The sequence below is a fragment of the Wyeomyia smithii genome, chromosome 2 (assembly GCF_029784165.1).
Source record: "Wyeomyia smithii strain HCP4-BCI-WySm-NY-G18 chromosome 2, ASM2978416v1, whole genome shotgun sequence".
Lineage (NCBI taxonomy): Eukaryota > Metazoa > Arthropoda > Insecta > Diptera > Culicidae > Wyeomyia > Wyeomyia smithii.
In genome coordinates this window covers 149,308,843-149,326,512 of record NC_073695.1, presented here as the reverse complement: position 1 = coordinate 149,326,512, position 17,670 = coordinate 149,308,843, and the positions used below count along the sequence as shown (strand labels likewise).

At 42.4% G+C, this 17,670-nt stretch overlaps 1 protein-coding gene across 1 annotated transcript in view; it reads right to left on the bottom strand.

The window, feature by feature from the left end:
- The window catches only part of LOC129720061 (NACHT and WD repeat domain-containing protein 2-like), a 302,766-nt gene that overhangs the window by 232,942 nt on the left and 52,154 nt on the right, over positions 1–17,670 (bottom strand). The gene's annotated exons all lie outside the window — the stretch shown is intronic.

Sequence of the window (17,670 nt, the reverse complement as noted above, 5' to 3'; positions counted from 1 at the left end):
TAAGAACTATTGCACTATTGAAAACTGTCAAGCCTTGTTGAAATAAAAATAACGTCCTCTGATTGGTCGCTTGCTTGCTGTGAGTGTACGATATGGTATGATGTGTGTATGATATGGTGTGATGTGTGTATGATATGGTATGATGTGTGTATGTGTGTATGATATGGTATGATGGTATGGTATGGTATGTATGGTGTATGGTGTGATGATATGGTATGATGTGTGTGTATATGATATGATGTGTGTGTGTGTGTGTGTGTGTGTGTGTGTGTGTGTGTATCTGTATGATATGGTATGATGTGTACTGCTTTTCCAAGCATAGTTGTCGTAGCGTGCATAAGGTTTGTGTAGAACCACGGGACTACTATGATTGGAACAGCAGTGTATGTGTCTGTATGATATGGTATGATGTGCGTGTGTCTATGATATGGTATGATTTGTGTGTGTGTGTGTGTGTGCTGTGTATGGTTTTTAACTCGGCACGTTCTGCTAACTGCTGAATCCGGTTCACGAAATTCACAACCCTTCATTAGTAGACATTATAACTCATTACCCAAGTAAAAATATTGGTTTTATCAAAGTTTTATTGCGCTCAATACAGCCAAAAAAGCGCTATAAAACTTTGATAAAACCAGTTGTGTTACTAGGGTAATGAAACACTCAATGAATTTTATAATAGTGTACGTAGTTCTACGTCATTTATGTGGTCGTGTCTTGGATGCAACTTCCTACTTTTTTTGTAATATTTGGACCACTGCGACCATTATTTTGATCTTTTTGGTAATATGTGTTCTTATGTATGTATGTGTATGTATATGTGTTTCTTTTTATGTGTATGTATGTATGTATGTCTTTTTTTCTAAAATATATTGTTACACTAACACATTACTGAAAATGTAAAACCCATCAATGATATCTCAGATATCTCTCCTAATCTATGTCTACTTCTTCCTTTCCTTTCCTATCTGCAACTGTTATCACTGTTACTTCGACTATCCCTCATATTCAACAACTTATCTAACTATCCGGCCGTCCCAAGCAGGATTCATTAGACCCCTGAGGTTATTATTCTGCGATGCCAAATCTACATCTCTCTCCTGGTACAGCATGGAAAGTGATTAATCACTGGAGACTTGGCCCTACGGCCCCCTTCTGCGCTCGAAAACGAAAACGTAAACGAAATTTTAAACAATTTATGGTTTACTGGCATAATAAGTTTATATGTAGTAATACTTAATATAACAAAGGTTTCTGCACTGCTAGGTGGATTAATTCAAGTTTTCACGTTTAAATACAATACATTAGTAAACTCGTCCAGCCGTTTGAATTATTGTACGGACGGATAGCTCGAATCCCGACTTTGATCTATAAGCGGAACGGAGTGGAAAAGATGACATATGACGCAAACACACAAGGGTGGGACAAAAAATAAATGTTAGCTCCCATGCACTTTTTGTGTTCCTTATGGGTCCCATAACAACTGTGTAACTTTTCAGACCGATCGCTGAAACACCCGATTTGCGCCGGATTTTTAAAGTTTCCATACGATTTTATATGGGAAAATCCACTTTTCCAATACTTATTCTCTAGAGATGTCAAGTTGGCATTAATACATGATATTTGTAGGAAATTTTCCTGGGAAAAACTCTTCTGAAGACCGTAAGGCACTACGATGCTTGTAGAAACAGCTTTTCACCCCAAACTGGTTGAATGTCTGACGGACGGCTCACCATTGAAATTTTCCAGCAATACTGCTACAGCATGCTGCTATTGCAAACTTGCTTAAGTATGAGAAATAATTTCGCGTGGAATTAACTTTCAAGGGGTGATTTTTGCTCATAGTATCTTCGGGGAAGCCTCCAAGATAAATTTAAGCGGTATCATTTCTCATTACATGGTTGAATTTGCAACAGCAGCATGCTGCAGCAGTATTGCTAGTAAAATTCAATGGTGAGCCATTCGTCAGATATTAAATCAGTCTGGGGAGAATATCTTTTTTCACAAGCAAGGTAGCGTCTTCAGGATAGTTTTTTTCAGGAAAGTTTCCTATAAATATCATGTATTGATATATTTTTAGGAGCCAACTGGACATCTCTATAGAAAAAGCTTTGAAAAAGTGGTTTTCCCCATACAAAATCGTATGGAAGCTTTAAAAATCGGGCGCAAATCGGGCGTTTCACCGATCGATCTTAAAAGTTGCACAGTTGTTATAGGACCCATAAGGAACACGAAAAGTGCATGGGAGCGAAAAAATAACACCATCGCTTTTTCCCATATAACCGTGTCCCAGTGTAATACACACATGAAATGAAGAAAATATTTTACGATTTACATGCAAACGCACAAGCCAACCTGAAAAGGAGTAAAGAGAACCGCAAACAAATTTACGACAGATCATCTAATGATTACAAACCCATATGGGGTGAACAAGTATTAGTGAAGGCCGTAGCGACTGGTGCGGGCCAAAAGCTTCAGAACATATAGAGGGGACCATATGAAGCAGTGGACATTCCAAGCGAAATGACAACAATAATTAGAAACGCCAATCGTTCAAAAAAAGTTCATAATAACCGGCTTAAGCGTTATTATGACTGATTATATGAACCTAAACTATGCTTTCAAGGTTAACGCACAGAATATATTTAATGGAATACGATATTGGATGGCATAAAATATAATAGCAAGCACCTAAAGTTGCTGAAAAAGATAAATGATTTTATTGACGGGAGTCAATAGGCAGAACCAAACGGAAAAAGTATACTGAAGTAAAGGCGCGAAGAAATAAAAAAAGTCGCTGAAAATATCAAGAGCCTTTCAATGACAGGCGTGACAGGTTTTAAAGAAGAAAATAGCGTGAAAAAAATACGAAAAGTCGCCGAAAGAGATATACATCCTTTGAGGATAGCGGTCAAATGGCATAACACAGTTGGAAAAATTAAAACACGAATGAAGGCGCGAGGGACGATGAACCCAGCCGATAACAGTTAAATAAACAGAAAACTTGGGAAATTTGAATGACTAGAATGACCTGGAAGGTGGTAATGGAAAATAAAGAGTTAATAGAAATTGGAACAGCATTTTTTTTGTAAAATGCAAATGTTAATATGGGAAAATTATATAGTGAACAGAAGGCCTCATGAAAACGAATTTTGATTAATTCAAAATAGCTAATAGCCCAATAAGAAATAGAACAAGAAAATCGATTGATGATGTATTGGGAAATTTTGTGTGATGGAGATAACTTAAATGACGGAAAACAATAGAACTAGGAGAGACTTTGGACAAGAAGGCTAAACCTACCGGGCAAGGAAAGTGCTGACCTTAGGAGATTCAGACTATTCTAACTTTAGTTAACGACGAGCGAGTGTAGACAACGGGGATGGTTACCCAGAATGATTGGCGGGAGTGCAAATTGAGTGAAAGGAAAACAAGGTAAAAACCGGCCCAGGATGATTGAGCGTGCGATCTTTCATTTATTTCCTAACCTTCTTATCTTTCAAGAATCTCTAAAGCGGGCGGTCGCACCTTCGGACGGAAGGGGGAGAGGTATTATGCAGGCAACTGCATACTAAGGTGAAGTGTAAGTAATGTAAGTATGACAGTAGAAAGTGACGATACATTTGCAAAGACTACGGATTTAACAAAAAGAGAGATTCAAAAGATTGATAAAAAAACAGTCGAGAAAGTGACGATACATTTTTATTGCAAACAGAACTGCCCATAAACGCATAAGAGTCACACTGCCATAAACGTACAACTGAGTAAAACGCAGTAGACGCAGATAACCCATGGCATTTTTTCCTTCCTATGGATTCAATCAAAGAAACAAAAATTAAAAATAAGCATTCTTCCGAGGTAAATATATTTGAGCAGAATACTTTTATATGCAATAAGGTTATTGTTGTTCCGATCAGTACACTTTATTTGGTCTTTTAATGAAAGTTACCATGATTTTCTGCTAATTGGTTTTAGCTCTGAGCCTTTAATGCGTTTATTCGTAACGTGGGACTGACCAAAATCAAAATTTTTTTCATCATTTTAGCAACAAACCTAACTTTTGTTGTAAATTTTTGAGAGCACACGTAATGTAAAGAAATTTCTAAGGTTTATCTCAAAAGTGATGAAAACTCACATGGGACTGTTATGCATTTATGGGCAGAGAAGATGATTTGAGGTGTTAAGAAGACGCCAGGAATCAGACGAATATTGTATATGAAGACAGAGGAAAAAACGATGAATGTATAATCAACGCAGTTTTTACAACGAAAAGATTTAATTATGAAGCAAAAAAAAACGATTGTTCACGACGAAAAGATTTATTTGTGAACCGAAAGATAAAAGAGAAAAAAAGACTTAACCGACGCAGTATATTCAACGAAACCATGATGAAACAAAGATGGAGGGATGAAAGAATAATCTATTATGTCGAAACAGAAACATTTTATGTAAATCGAAAAAGTTTTAAGATTATGAAAGAAGATATTTAACGAAAAAAAAGCAATGAGATGAAATAAATATGCAACCAAAGCAAAGTATTTAAGCTACTTAATAAAATTGAAGGAAGTTATTTGAAGAACACTTGATGAAAAAAGGTTAATAATGGGCCACAAGACAAGTTAAACTGGTATTTTAACGTGGAAAGAAAAGCCTAATACAGATAAATAGATTGATATGTGTCGAAATGTTTTTTAATGTAAAACAAAAAAAAAACATCGAATACCAAAGCTAGAGAATGTATGATGAAATAAAAATTAGTAAACAATGCACATTTGAAATGTTATGTTTGTAAAATCGGATAAAACAAATGATGTACGTCTTAGTAGGGGAAGAGAAACCAGATTATGTCATCCGCAAAGAAGAAAAATACGGGCCTAGATTGTAAGCAGAAGCGTAGGGTAAATAATAGAATGTGAGAAGCCCGTACGCGAGTGAAAATTAATTTTAAACAGCAAGTGGAAAAAGTAACGAAACCAAAAAGAGAATTGTTGAAATAATGGCAAAAGATAAATGCACCACTTGCTAAGTAGGCAGCTAGCATCTATAAATTGACAACGAAACGAGTTCCCGATCATCGAAGACGACCGAGGTGATTACAACGGATGCTGAGATGGGGACATACCATGATGCCCAGTACAGCGTGAAAAGGAAAGCAGACGGTTGCGAGGAGAGTTGAGCGGCGGGTGTCTATGGTCGAGATGGAGGTAAAGCCAAACGATATTACCAAGAGGAGATGAGCAGCATCTAGTTTTCGACCCCTGAAGAGGCCAGATGTACAACAGCACTCAATCAATGCGGCTCATGGTCGAGCCAGAATCGAGACTTCAGCGCGAAAGCGAATACATCAAACTACGCAGCGAAGGGAGTAATTATTTGCTCCAAATATATATTACTCATTGTGAGTTATTGACTTCTACAAATTCGAGGATTCGAGGTCAAAGCCAAACAAGCAAAATGACGCTATAAAATGTTCTATTCTATTCTTTCCGCACTACGATTTGTAAATATGCGCACATATGTTAGCGGGTAATTGGACACCCCGTGCAGGCAGTTAAGGATGCTAAACCAAGTGACTGCATTATGCAATAGAGCCGATGACAATCGCAAATCTTTTCGTCACACGGCGCGTAACAATATTAAAAGCCAAACAAAAATACAGCTGGTCTATGTCAAAGGGACACGGCTAACCTAACATTGAGGTTCAACAACAAACTCTAAAGAATCGTAAAACAACCAGATGAACTGCAGCCTTGATTAAAGTGCAATGGTAACCATTGAACTATTGTAAATAACCCGATGAAGCCTCAAAGATGAGTTCGCGAGGATGACACCACAACCAACCGATGAGAACCTCTACTGCCAGACGAACCCTCCCGTTTCAAACCCCCTGTAACCCGGCGCTTGAACACGACAGCCAAGCAGCGGTTATCTTTAAGACGCAGCGCACCAGGCGAGCGAACGTTTTGTTAATTTTATATGAAGAAATGTCATGTCCGATATTGTTAATTTATGTAGAAACGATATGTAGCACCATTGTACTTGATTGAATTTTACGTGCCGAAGAAAGAAGGCGTATTATATAAGAACGAGTATGTACATAGTTTCATGAAAACGCGTAAATAATTGTAATAAAAAAGCACACCTAGCGGCCGTAAGAACGGACCATGTGACCACTATCTCTTCTAGCTAATGGCCAATTAGGCGGGGTGGCAGATGTGACGTCACACCCCGTGCACATTCTGTCGCGTAGAATTTTGTCATACGGAACATTTTAGCTTAGTCCGAAAGAAAGTGAGCCTTCTGTTGAATGTAATGAAAACAGGTAGAGTGTAAAAGCGGGACACGGCCGTCTGCCGTTGTCCACCAAATACAAGACCATTTGTAAAGAAAACAGGAAAAATCATGAAGAAAGACCCCGAACGGTTCTGCTCTGCAAACGTTGGCGAAAACACTTTGTCTTCCGCGATGAACAACCAGTAAAGCAGCCGAATTGCATAACTCGGTAATTAAACACAAAGAACTCGACAGACGGTAGCGTCGCTCAGCGTCGCCCATGCTCGCGCGCGGGTCTTAGCGCTCACGCTAGCGCACGTGTTTTAGAGCACATGTTACGGCGCTCTCAATCAGAATGCCCAAAGTGTACTAAAAGTTAAGCACAAGAAATAGACAGGCCAAGAAATGCCATAGGCCAGTATAGAACAGCTAGGTATGTGGTGACCGGATCGAAGTGGAAAAGCCTTTCGCTCTGAGTTACCTGTACTGTAGGGTTCTATTTAAGCTTTTGTGTAAATAAAGTGACTTTAATCTACCGCTCAAGTCTCGAGTATTGATTCCGCGCCGACTGCGCGTACAGGATTCATCCGAAATAAGTCCTGGTAGAGGCACAGCCTTTACATAAGTATAGATATAATAATAATAGAACACTACTCAGCACTGATTTAATACTTTAATAACCCTCTCGATTTACTATACTACAAAGTATCTACCTATAAACAACTAAAAACCGTTAATGGTTAATTTGAGTTGAGGTTTATTTACATTTCGGCAAAGCTACCAGTTTCAATATCTGAAACCAGAGATGCCAGATGTTTTGAAAAATGTCTGCAACTGCTCAAAGCGCGAAGCTGCCAGTTTTAATATTTGAAACCAGAGATGTCAGATGTTTTTGAAAAATGTCTGCAACTGCTCGAAAATCAGAAAAAAAATCTGCAAATCTGGTATCCCTCGTTCACGTCAAGTTTCACTTAATCATGTGTATTTACAACATACTGTATATTTATCTATTCTTTTCCTTTTCATGTGATTACGTTGTACAAAATTTTATATAGGCTTTTGCATGAGATTTTCTCACAAAACTAAAAAGCGTTAAGAGTTAATGAAATTGCGGACATTTTTCTGTGAGGAAGGGAGATGTGTGGTGCTTAAATATCAAAGGATCACTGTGAGCATACTGGCGGGAAGTATGTTCTACATATATGTGATACATAACGTTAATACATAACAGCATTGTGGTTACCATAATAACCTAACAGTATAGTCGTTACTTGGTGACCTTACTATTAAGACCATAGCAACAACCTTGTTGATTATGCTAGAGATAACTGAGCTATCCTAAAAATCGACTTCATTCTACTTCGGACTTTACAAGAGCTACGACGTCTTCTTTCTTGTACTGCATGAGCTGGGTGATTCCTCTGGCAGGATATCGGATTTTCACAAGTATATTGTACACTTTAGTAGGGGAAAAAATCAAAAGTCTGTTAACCGAAGCAAAGAATACGGGTATAGATTGTAAGTAGAAGCGTAGAACAGAAAAGTAAAATATAATATACCTAAAAAAGAAAATTGATGGATTAATAGCAAAAAATACATATATGCACCCACTTGCTCAGCAGGGTTAGTATAAAAAAATTTCTAGAAAAATTTGAGACAACAAGTATGCGATCGCAGCAACAACATGGAGTTACGGGGGTGTCTGCTTTTACCCATGCTGAGCAACCTTAAGCTGAGCAGCTAAAGCCCTTGGTCTCCCCAGGACTGCCGCACAGTGCAACGTTCCATACACAAAAATCAAAAAAGTGTATTTCTTATTGAACCAATTCTATATGCTGATATGTTTTATACATGTTTGAGACGTACTGTAATGATATAATCAACCTCGTGAGTTCACCCATACGATTATGAAACGCATCTACTGTGAAGTGGTTTCAACTATTCAAAAGATACGTTATTTTTGAAAAATTCTCATTGTTTTCAAATTAATTTTTTAATATACTCTATATCTTTTCAAGTTAAAACCAATATGGCAACGGTAGAGGCGTGGAGTACTTCATTTTACATGTTACCATTGAGACACAACGTAGCGCATTTGTAAGTTAAAGGCTTAAAGGAGCATGACCCTTTATCCTTGAAGAAAAAAGACACTTTCGATTTAAAATCGATCGTCAAAAAAAGTACCCCAAAGTACCTCTCTGAATTTCACTTTTTCCCCTTATTTGGAATATTCTTCAAATTTTGGAAGTGATTCCCATTGCTCAAGTTTGCTCTTTCAACCGGAATACGCGTTTTCGAATGATACCTCTGGAACCAAGAGTGAGCAGTTTATCGTACATATGTCCCTTATTTTTATGTATAACACGTAATTTATGTGAAAAACAGTGAACCGTATATATACATAATCAATAGGGTATTAAATAAAATAATAATAAAACTTAATTGTGATGGCATTTAGGTCACTTTTTCATCGCGCATAAATTATTTGAATATGCTTTTCAAGCCTTATATCTCGTAATGGATAATATCCTTGGAAAATTATCGTTTTATGCCTCTGTACAAAAAAAGGCGTTTGAGACATTTTCGCGATTACGTATTTGACATTCGCCAATTATGCAAATGGTAGCTCTCATCGGTACTTAACATTTTTCGTGTCACACCAGTTGAAAAAAAAAAACTAGAATGGCTGTTTTGATTTTTGTCCCGCGTTTCCATACAATCAACGCACTGTGCGCCGTTAGGCTTTACTTCAGGGACAGGGCCAGTCGTGCTTTTTGCACTTACCTCTATGGGTAGCAGAGCAGCCTATACAGGCCAGTTAGTTAAACGTTAACTAACTGGGGCACATCGATGGTTTCCCGTCGATTGGTGCCCTGCAGAATACGATCTGCGATGCGGCCTTGATGACCGCATCCCAGATTTCCCTATTCTTGCACATCCTACGCACGATTTTCTCTGGCGTGGTGTCCGTCCCACTAATTGCCAGCATTTCGTACCTTATCCGCTCGAAACGTGGTTATGTGAAGAACACATACTTCGCGTTTTCTTCCGCACCCGTACATGCGGGGCAAATAGGGGACTCGGCGTACCCGAACCTATGCAGGTACAGCCTAAAGCAACCATGGCCCGACAGGATCTGTGTCAGATGGAAGGTTACTTCCCCATGGCGCCTATTAATCCAGCATGCTAACTCTGGAATGAGTCGGTGTGTCTATCTACCTTTCGTAGTGTTGGACCACTCCCGCTGCCACCTGGCCATTGAAGATGACCGTATGGTGTTGCGTATACCCCTCGTGTCGCGTTGGTCGAAGCACTCTACATCCTCTTTGACGATGATGCTGATGGGCATCCTGCCAGCCAAGACGCAAACCGCCTCATACGACACTGTTCGGTATGCGCACGCGACCCTTAGGCACATTAGCCTGTACGTACTCTCGAGTTTGCCGCGTTGGCACGAAGTACTCAATACCTTGGACCACACTGGTCCTCCGTACCTGAGTATGGACGAAGTCACGCTAGCAAGGACTTAGCGCTTGCTGCTACGGACCACCGAGCTGTTTGCCATCATGCGAGATAGCGCCGCCATAGCCATGGAAGCTTTCTTGCAGGTATAATCGACGTGGCTCCCGAACATGAGCTTGTCGTCGATCATAACCCCCAGAAGCTTCAGGGAGCGTTTTGAAGCGATAGTGCATGCACCAGCACTGATCGATGCCTCCTGCTCCGACATTCTGTTATTTACAACAATAACTTCAGTCTTATGGTGCGCTAGCTCCAGTTATGTATGCTATCCAGTATGGATAGCGCGGCCTTTAACTCTACCTCTCTAATTGACTCGCCATAGACCTCAAGAGTTATGTCGTCGGCGAAGCCCACGATCACCACCCCTGGAGGGAGTGTTAGTTTTAACACGCCGTCATACATGGCATTCCACAGTACCAGACCCAGGATGGAACCTTGGGGTACACCTGCGGTAACTGGGTCGCTTTTCTGACCCTCGTTTGTGTTATACACTAGCACTCGATTCTGAAAGTAGTTACCCAGAATTTTGTACAGCGGCGTCTGCACTCTGAGACTCTGTAGCGCTAAGGCTATGGAGTCCCAGCTGGCACTGTTTAACGCGTTCTTCACGTCGAGCGTGACGATCGCGCAGTAACGAATGCCCCTCCTTTTGCGTTGGATTGCAACCTCAGCCGTTCTGGTGACGGAAAGAATTGCATCCACCGTGGACCTACCTTTTCGAAAACCGAACTGGTTGCTTGATAGACCGTTTTCACTTTCTGTATATTTCACCAGTCTATTGAGAATTACCCTCTCAACCACCTTGCCTGCCGTGTCCAGCAGCAGATTGGTCTATATGCCGATGGGTCACCTGGTGGTTTTCCAACCTTCGGCAACAGCACCAGCCTCTGGCGCTTCCACACGTCCGGGAAGAGGCAGTCGTCAAGGCATTTCTGCATAACCGCCCTGAACAACCCGGGGGCTTCTTTGATGGCCGTCTTGATGGCAAGACTTCCCCACTCGACAGCCCAAGCGTTGAAGTCGCCCGCAACCACCAACGGCCATAGGCCCGTCAGTTACACGGTTGCTTGATCGACCATCTGTGCGAACGTTTCGGTAGACCAACTTGGCGGAGCATAGCAACTGCAGTAGAATACTCCATCCACTTTGGCTATAACGCACCGCTCTCTGGAGGTCGACACAATCTCCTGAACCGGGGACCTGCCTGTCGTGCAAATGGCCGTCTTCCCAGACTTTTCCGATACCCAGTTACCGTTTCCGGTAGGAATGCGGTATGGATCCGAGACGATGGCCACGTCCGACAACGACTCAGAAGCTGCTTGGTGTAGCAACTGCTGCGCCGCAAAGCAGTGGTTCAGGTTTAACTGTATCACCCTCAGGCCTGTGGCTTAGTAGTCGGCCGTGCAGCCGGACACTTGGGACCTCCCATGGCGTGTTTGACGTCCCGTTTACCGGTGCATACCAGACACTTGGGAGGTGCACCGCAGTCCCGTGCCTTGTGGCCTGCGCCACCGCAGCGGTGGCATAAAATGGACCTGTCAGGCCCTTTGCACGACCAGGATTTATGCCCCCGCTCAAAGCACCTGAAGCAAACGTCAGGCTGTTGAAAGGTGCCCAGAGGGCAGACCGACCAACCCACCTTCAACGTGGCCTTCTTCAGGGCCTTGTTACCCTCCGCTAGTGGGAGCTTTATGGTAGCAAACTGGGTGCCGGCCGGGCCCCTGCGGAGACGAGCTGCCTCCGTGGTCACTACCACTCCACACTCTCCCTCGAAGGCTTGTGCTATATCGCACTCTTCGGTGAGCTCGTCCAGGTTTTTAAGCTGGAGAGTCACTTCTAGAGTGAGGGCTCGGATTTGAACCTCCTCGCCTAGCACTTCCTGGGCGCCTTTTTATAGGCCCTTGCCCTTCGCCTCTTTGCGGAGTTCGAGGATCATCTCGCCGGTGCGTGACCGACGAATTGACCTGACATCCGCGCCGAGGTCTTTGAGCTTGGATTCGCCTCTCATGGCCTTCAAGACTTCAGCGTACTTAGACGCATCCGTCTTGAAAATGAGCGCGTCACCCTTGCTCCGCTTATTCGCCCCTTGCGGGTTCTTATTGCGGTCGCCGCGCTTCGCGCGTCGTTCCCGCTTCTGCCGATTTTTGTTCACCACGGTGGTCCAATCCGTGGCTTCGCCGTTTGTCGGTTCTTTGCTCGGCTGGACTGACGGGCCAGCTTCCTGGCTGTCACCGAACAACCGCCTTCGTTGCGTCCTGGGGGCCGATTAACCCGGGGAGCCTCTCGCACGTTTGCCAGTCGGTTCAGTTGAACAGACTTCGGCAAACGATGCTGCAGCTGTTTGTTTTCCGACAGCATAAATGCTTAATTTAGCAACAAACAAGTCAGGTGACAGCGAGAGTGTCGTCGAAATAAATACTAATAATAATAAAGTGTTATTTTTCAACATTTATTTGAGTGCAAGTTACAAACGTCATAACTTGCACACAAACTTTGATCAAAGATATATCTTTTTTTTTTCGTCTCGGTGTTATTCATTTTTTGCCCCCCCCCCCCCCCCCTTTGCTAACTTTGATAACCTTGGACATGAAAAGAATTCGAAATTTGTATCAGCCTTATTAGCAAAATATATACATATGCACCACTTGCTCAGCAGGGTTGGTATAAAAAAATTTCTAGAAAAATTTAAGACAACAAGTACGCGATCGCAGCAACAACATGGAGTTACGGGGGTGTGTTCCTGCGTCAAAAACGGAGAGAAATTATGTTGCAAGACAGAGATAGAGTGTGCTAGTGACTGTAGTAGTCTGCATCAACATGTGAGAGATCGTAGCGTGCCGGAGTAAGCGATGCTTAAATTGTTCGTGTCCGTTCTGTAATTTATTGCGGATCTGTCACAAGCGATGTAACACATTTCTAACACCTGTAATGCTTGAATCCTGTCATCAGAAGTTAAAATTTTGATATCGGCAATATTGAAACTGTGGTTCTCTTCTATCGCATGCTTCATTAACGCCGTCTTTTTAAACTCATCTTCCCTTCCCTCCCTCTCAGTGCTAGAATCTTTGTACTGTTCGTAGCGTTTCATGAGAGAGCGGTGTGCGGCAAGACGGTTCTTCAGTTGCTGGGTAGTCATACCAATGTATGAGCTATCGCAGTCTGCACACGGGATACGGTATATTACGTTTCTTTTTGAAAGATGCGAAGAAGAGTCTTTAAGTTTCGTGAAAAGTAGTCTGTTGGTTTTGACGTATTTGAAACTCAGACTGATGTTTTCATGGTTTTTTTTAATGCTACGTGCAAGTGCGGATGTGAGGCCGCCAACATGATGCAAAGATCGATATACTTTTGGTTCCGAGTTTACTTCCTCAACAACGTTATGCGTGCTTTGGTTGATAAATCTGTTGATTAACCGGTTTATCAGTGAGCTCGGATTGTTGTTGGTAGGCAAGTGCTCGCGCACTATCTGCTTATTTTCCGTGAGCGATTTGTTCGTCAATAATCGAAACACTCTCCCAATTAAACCGGTTGCCGTATTCAATTTCTGGGCCAGCGGGTGCAACGAGAGAAAATTAAGAATTTTCCCGGAAGCGACAGGTTTCTTATACCACTCGGTCACGTTTTTTTGATCGTTGGTTCTAATAAGAACCATATCTAAATACGGTAATCGGTTGTTATTTTCTACCTCGTATGTGAATTGAATATGTGAGTCGAATCCGTTGAGAGCATTCCTCACATATTCAATCTTGTCAGCTGGGAGAGCGGTAAACAAATCGTCGACGTATTTTTTAATGCATGGAATGTGGATATCGATCTTAGCAAGCACATCATCAAGTAATGTGGTCATTACAAGATCAGCTGAAGCAGGTGACAAAGGATTCCCCATGGCTGTCCCCTCCTTTTGCCGGTAATAGGCCCCGCGGAAGGTGAAGTAGCTAGACGAGATGTTAAACTCAATGAGCTTGATGAAAACATTTTGATATTTGATCGTTGTATTTTTCTCGATCAAGTTCCAGTTATTTCTCACCGCGTTTACCACAAAGTCTCTCGGTATGCAAGTGAACAGGCTTACCACATCAACCGATACCAATACATAGTTGGGGGGAAGTGTGACTTTGTTAATAAACGTGCAAAACTCATATGAGTTGTGTACGTTATATTTCTCGTGGTCTATCGAATGATGCAGAATGCTTGCAAGGTATTTTGAGAGATCATATGTTGGGCATCTCCCAGCTGGTCTCGAGGTACGATGCTGGCCTAACAAGCCAGTCGTCGTAGGTTCGAGTCTCGGCTCGGGAGAGACTGTGTTAGTGTCAGTAGGATCGTAGCGCTAACCCCGCAATTGTCCTGTACACTAAAACTGAATGATTGCTCATCTTTCTTGGCTGAGAAGTTGGCTAACATTGCAGTATGCTACGAACATGTATTTCTGGTGGGCGACTTCAATACTGACTTACTACGTCCCAATACTAAACGTACACTTTTCGATGCGATGCTCAACTCTTTTTCCATGTCATCCGTTAGTGAAGAACCAACATTTTTCCACGATGGAGGGTGCTCACAGTTAGATCTGTTCCTAATCAACAGTAATGAGAAAGTGTTACGGTTTGGGCAGCTCGGTTTTCCAGCGTTATCACAGCATGACTTGATATTTGTATCAGTGGATTTTGACATCATTCGACCTACCAACCTGCATACTTACCGAGACTATGTAAATTTTGACCCACACGTTTTGGAAGATGCTATTCTGTCTATCCCCTGGCACCAGTTTTATGCCATGGAGGACCCTAATGATTCCATAGAATTTTTCAATGCACACCTTAAAAGAGTGCATGATTCTTGCATCCCTTTTCGTTTCAGTAACAGTCACCGTCGATACAATCCATGGTTCACCGAAAACGTCCATCAATCCCTGCTCGAACATGACCTAGCGTACAAGGACTGGTTGCAAGCTCCACCAGATTTGAAAAACAATAAGCGTCAACGGTACAAGGTGCTGAGAAATCGCGCCAACACGAAAGTCAACCAAGCCAAACAGCAATATCTAAACCGTTTCTTGGATATCAAAATCCCATCAAAAATCCTATGGCGACGCGTTAAAAGTCTTGGTGTTGGAAAAAACAAGCAGTCTCGGCCTTGCGAGTTTGATCCAGATGATGTAAATCGTACTTTCTCAGAAAACTTAACGAACAGTACCCGACAAGCAGCAACCATTTTGGGATCAGCATCGCCGTATAACTTTTGCTTCCAATGTGTGCGCTACTGGGAAATTGTAAACGCCATCTACGATATCAAATCAAATGCTGTTGGGATGGATGGTTTGCCCATTAGCTTTGTTAAGATCGTCCTACCGTTAGTTGTGCAACACATTACGCATCTTTTCAACATGTTCATCGAGACTTCAACTTTCCCTGAGTCCTGGAAGCACGCGAAAGTATTGCCATTAAAGAAAAAGGCCCATTTAAACAGCATAAACAATCTGCGCCCTATCAGCATACTCTGCGCGTTGCCGAAAGCTTTCGAAAAAATTCTTAAAAAACAGATAACTTCCTACATTGAAGCCAATGGCTTGTTGACCGACTGCCAAGCTGGATTTCGTAAAGGACAAAGCATCAAAACCGCAGTTCTCCGGGTGTCCGATGATTTAGGTGCCATTATCGACAAAAAAGGTGCTGGTATACTACTACTGCTCGACTTTTCGAAGGCGTTTGATACTATTCCACATGTTATTACATACACAACTTACAAACAAAACAAACGAGTTCTCGTCAAAAATTTGTGCAGCATTTCGCAGCATTTCCCGACGGCTTTAATCGTGTGTGATGTATGTTGAAAAGTACTGTGTAAGTGAAGCTCATTCGTTGGTCTTTTAAATTTGAAAAGTCACTAATATTTTACATATTTTACATCCTGTACATTCAACTGTGTAGTATAGTTAATCCAAAGCAATTTTACACCAATGCACCAATTTTTGACGAGAACTCGTTTGTTTTGTTTGTAAGTTGTGTATGTAATAACTTAATTCGTGTGACTAATTTCTGTAAATTGTAAACTGTTAATCGTAGTTGCCCTGAGGACGAGGAAATATATCCTTGAAACGTTGGCTTTGGCATAGTAAAACGTGTTTAAAAGAAACCCGTGACCGAAATTGCCATCATTGAACGTATGGAAAAGAAAAATTACCTACGCGGACCCGTAGAGGGGTCGGAATACGCCATTCGAAGCATGAGAGGCGGTTCGATCGTTAGGCAAAGTCAGTTGCGCCGCAGCGAGCAGTTTTGAAAGGAATAGACAACAATTGTCCTACCTCAACAAATAAGGGCCAATCTAAAATTGCAGCCCATAATTAAAAAAAAAGAATCGGGCGGAGCCGCACCCCACTGGTTCTGCCTGCGCACATGGCGGCGAAGCCAGAGCAAGTACATACATGTACCTTAAGCGCGTTTCCAAACACCCTGCTAAAACTCGGTGAAGGCTATTGAACCAGCTGTTGATAAGAAGTCCGCTGGCCCGCGAACTCTATGCCAGAACAAGACACCTAGGACGACAGCCACTGAGGTTGAGGAACTTCATACACAACTACGCCCAGCACAAAAAGGTAGCGCCGAGAATCAACCAGGCGCGCAGCAGTGCAACTATGGATTGAGGAACCACAAACAGCCGAGTAGGGCCCCGCTGACCTGACGCTCATCGCCCGTCTCACTCCATCCGCAAGAAGAATAGTACGCCTTACAACAGTGCAGCAGCGCAAGCGAAGGCGACACTCTGGAGGAAGGCCCGCCCGAACATATTTATTTACAAATTTTACGGGATAAACGGGATGTACCACTTAGGAGTACTTTGCTGTGTAAACTAGATAGATATATTTTTGTAACCAACACTTATCTAACCCGCGGTATTTACCGGTAGAGCTCGACGCTTCTCGTGAGCTCTACCATCAGAAGCGGGGCAGATGTAATGGCCCCACGCGTCCTGTAAAAGCCTACAGGTTTCCGTCACATTAGGTGACATGCTTAGAACCCCGAAAGAAGCCGGTTTTCTACCGCATTCTTTCTACGTTGGCACAGCCTTTAGCTGTGCATGAAAGTAAGTCAGAGGTTGCTTACTGTTGAAGCCAAGTCTACCGCTCGGCTTGGGTGACGAAGAACCGCCACCCGTAAGCACAATTAAATAAAACAAAAGCCCGCGGTTGGATACTTAATGGGTCGGTAGTTGTCGCCGCGCGAGGGTGAGTTACCGAAAAAGATGTTTGCAAACAAGAAAGAGTGGCGAGCGCACGGCGCACCTCTCTCGGTAGACTTAGATTAAGTGTTCTATAGTAGAGACAGGTCGAGAAAAGGCCACTAGAGAAATAAGGATAGGCAGTGATTTCGCGAGAGGAAATTGTCTCTCGCGGAATACACTCTAGGGTTAGCAGTAAGCTTAAGCTCTCGTGTAACACCCTCACCAATCGGAAAGTAAATGAGATTCCGTACTGCCCGTACCGTACGTACAGGAATTCGTGATTTGGTTATATTATTAGTTTTAAAGTATCACAATTCCTGGTAGGGCAACAGGAGTTGCTCTACAGCGGTATTATAGCAGGTAGAGTGCAATTTCTGTGGGAAAATCGGTCATCGTTTGCGAGATTGTTTGCCGTATAAAAGTTTAAGCGTAGCTACCATTACAGAGTTACAAGAACGTTGCTCCGAGACTATTAATTGGATTGGAACATATTCACTTAACTGTTCCACTGCAGGTGAGAGAAGGCAATGGAAATGAGCCTACTGCAGTAAAGACAAGGCTCGGCTGGTGATTCTATGGACGGCAACTACCCAGTGAGCCAAGTTTATGTAATGTTCACGTTTGTGAGTGTAACTCGGACAGGAATCTGCACGA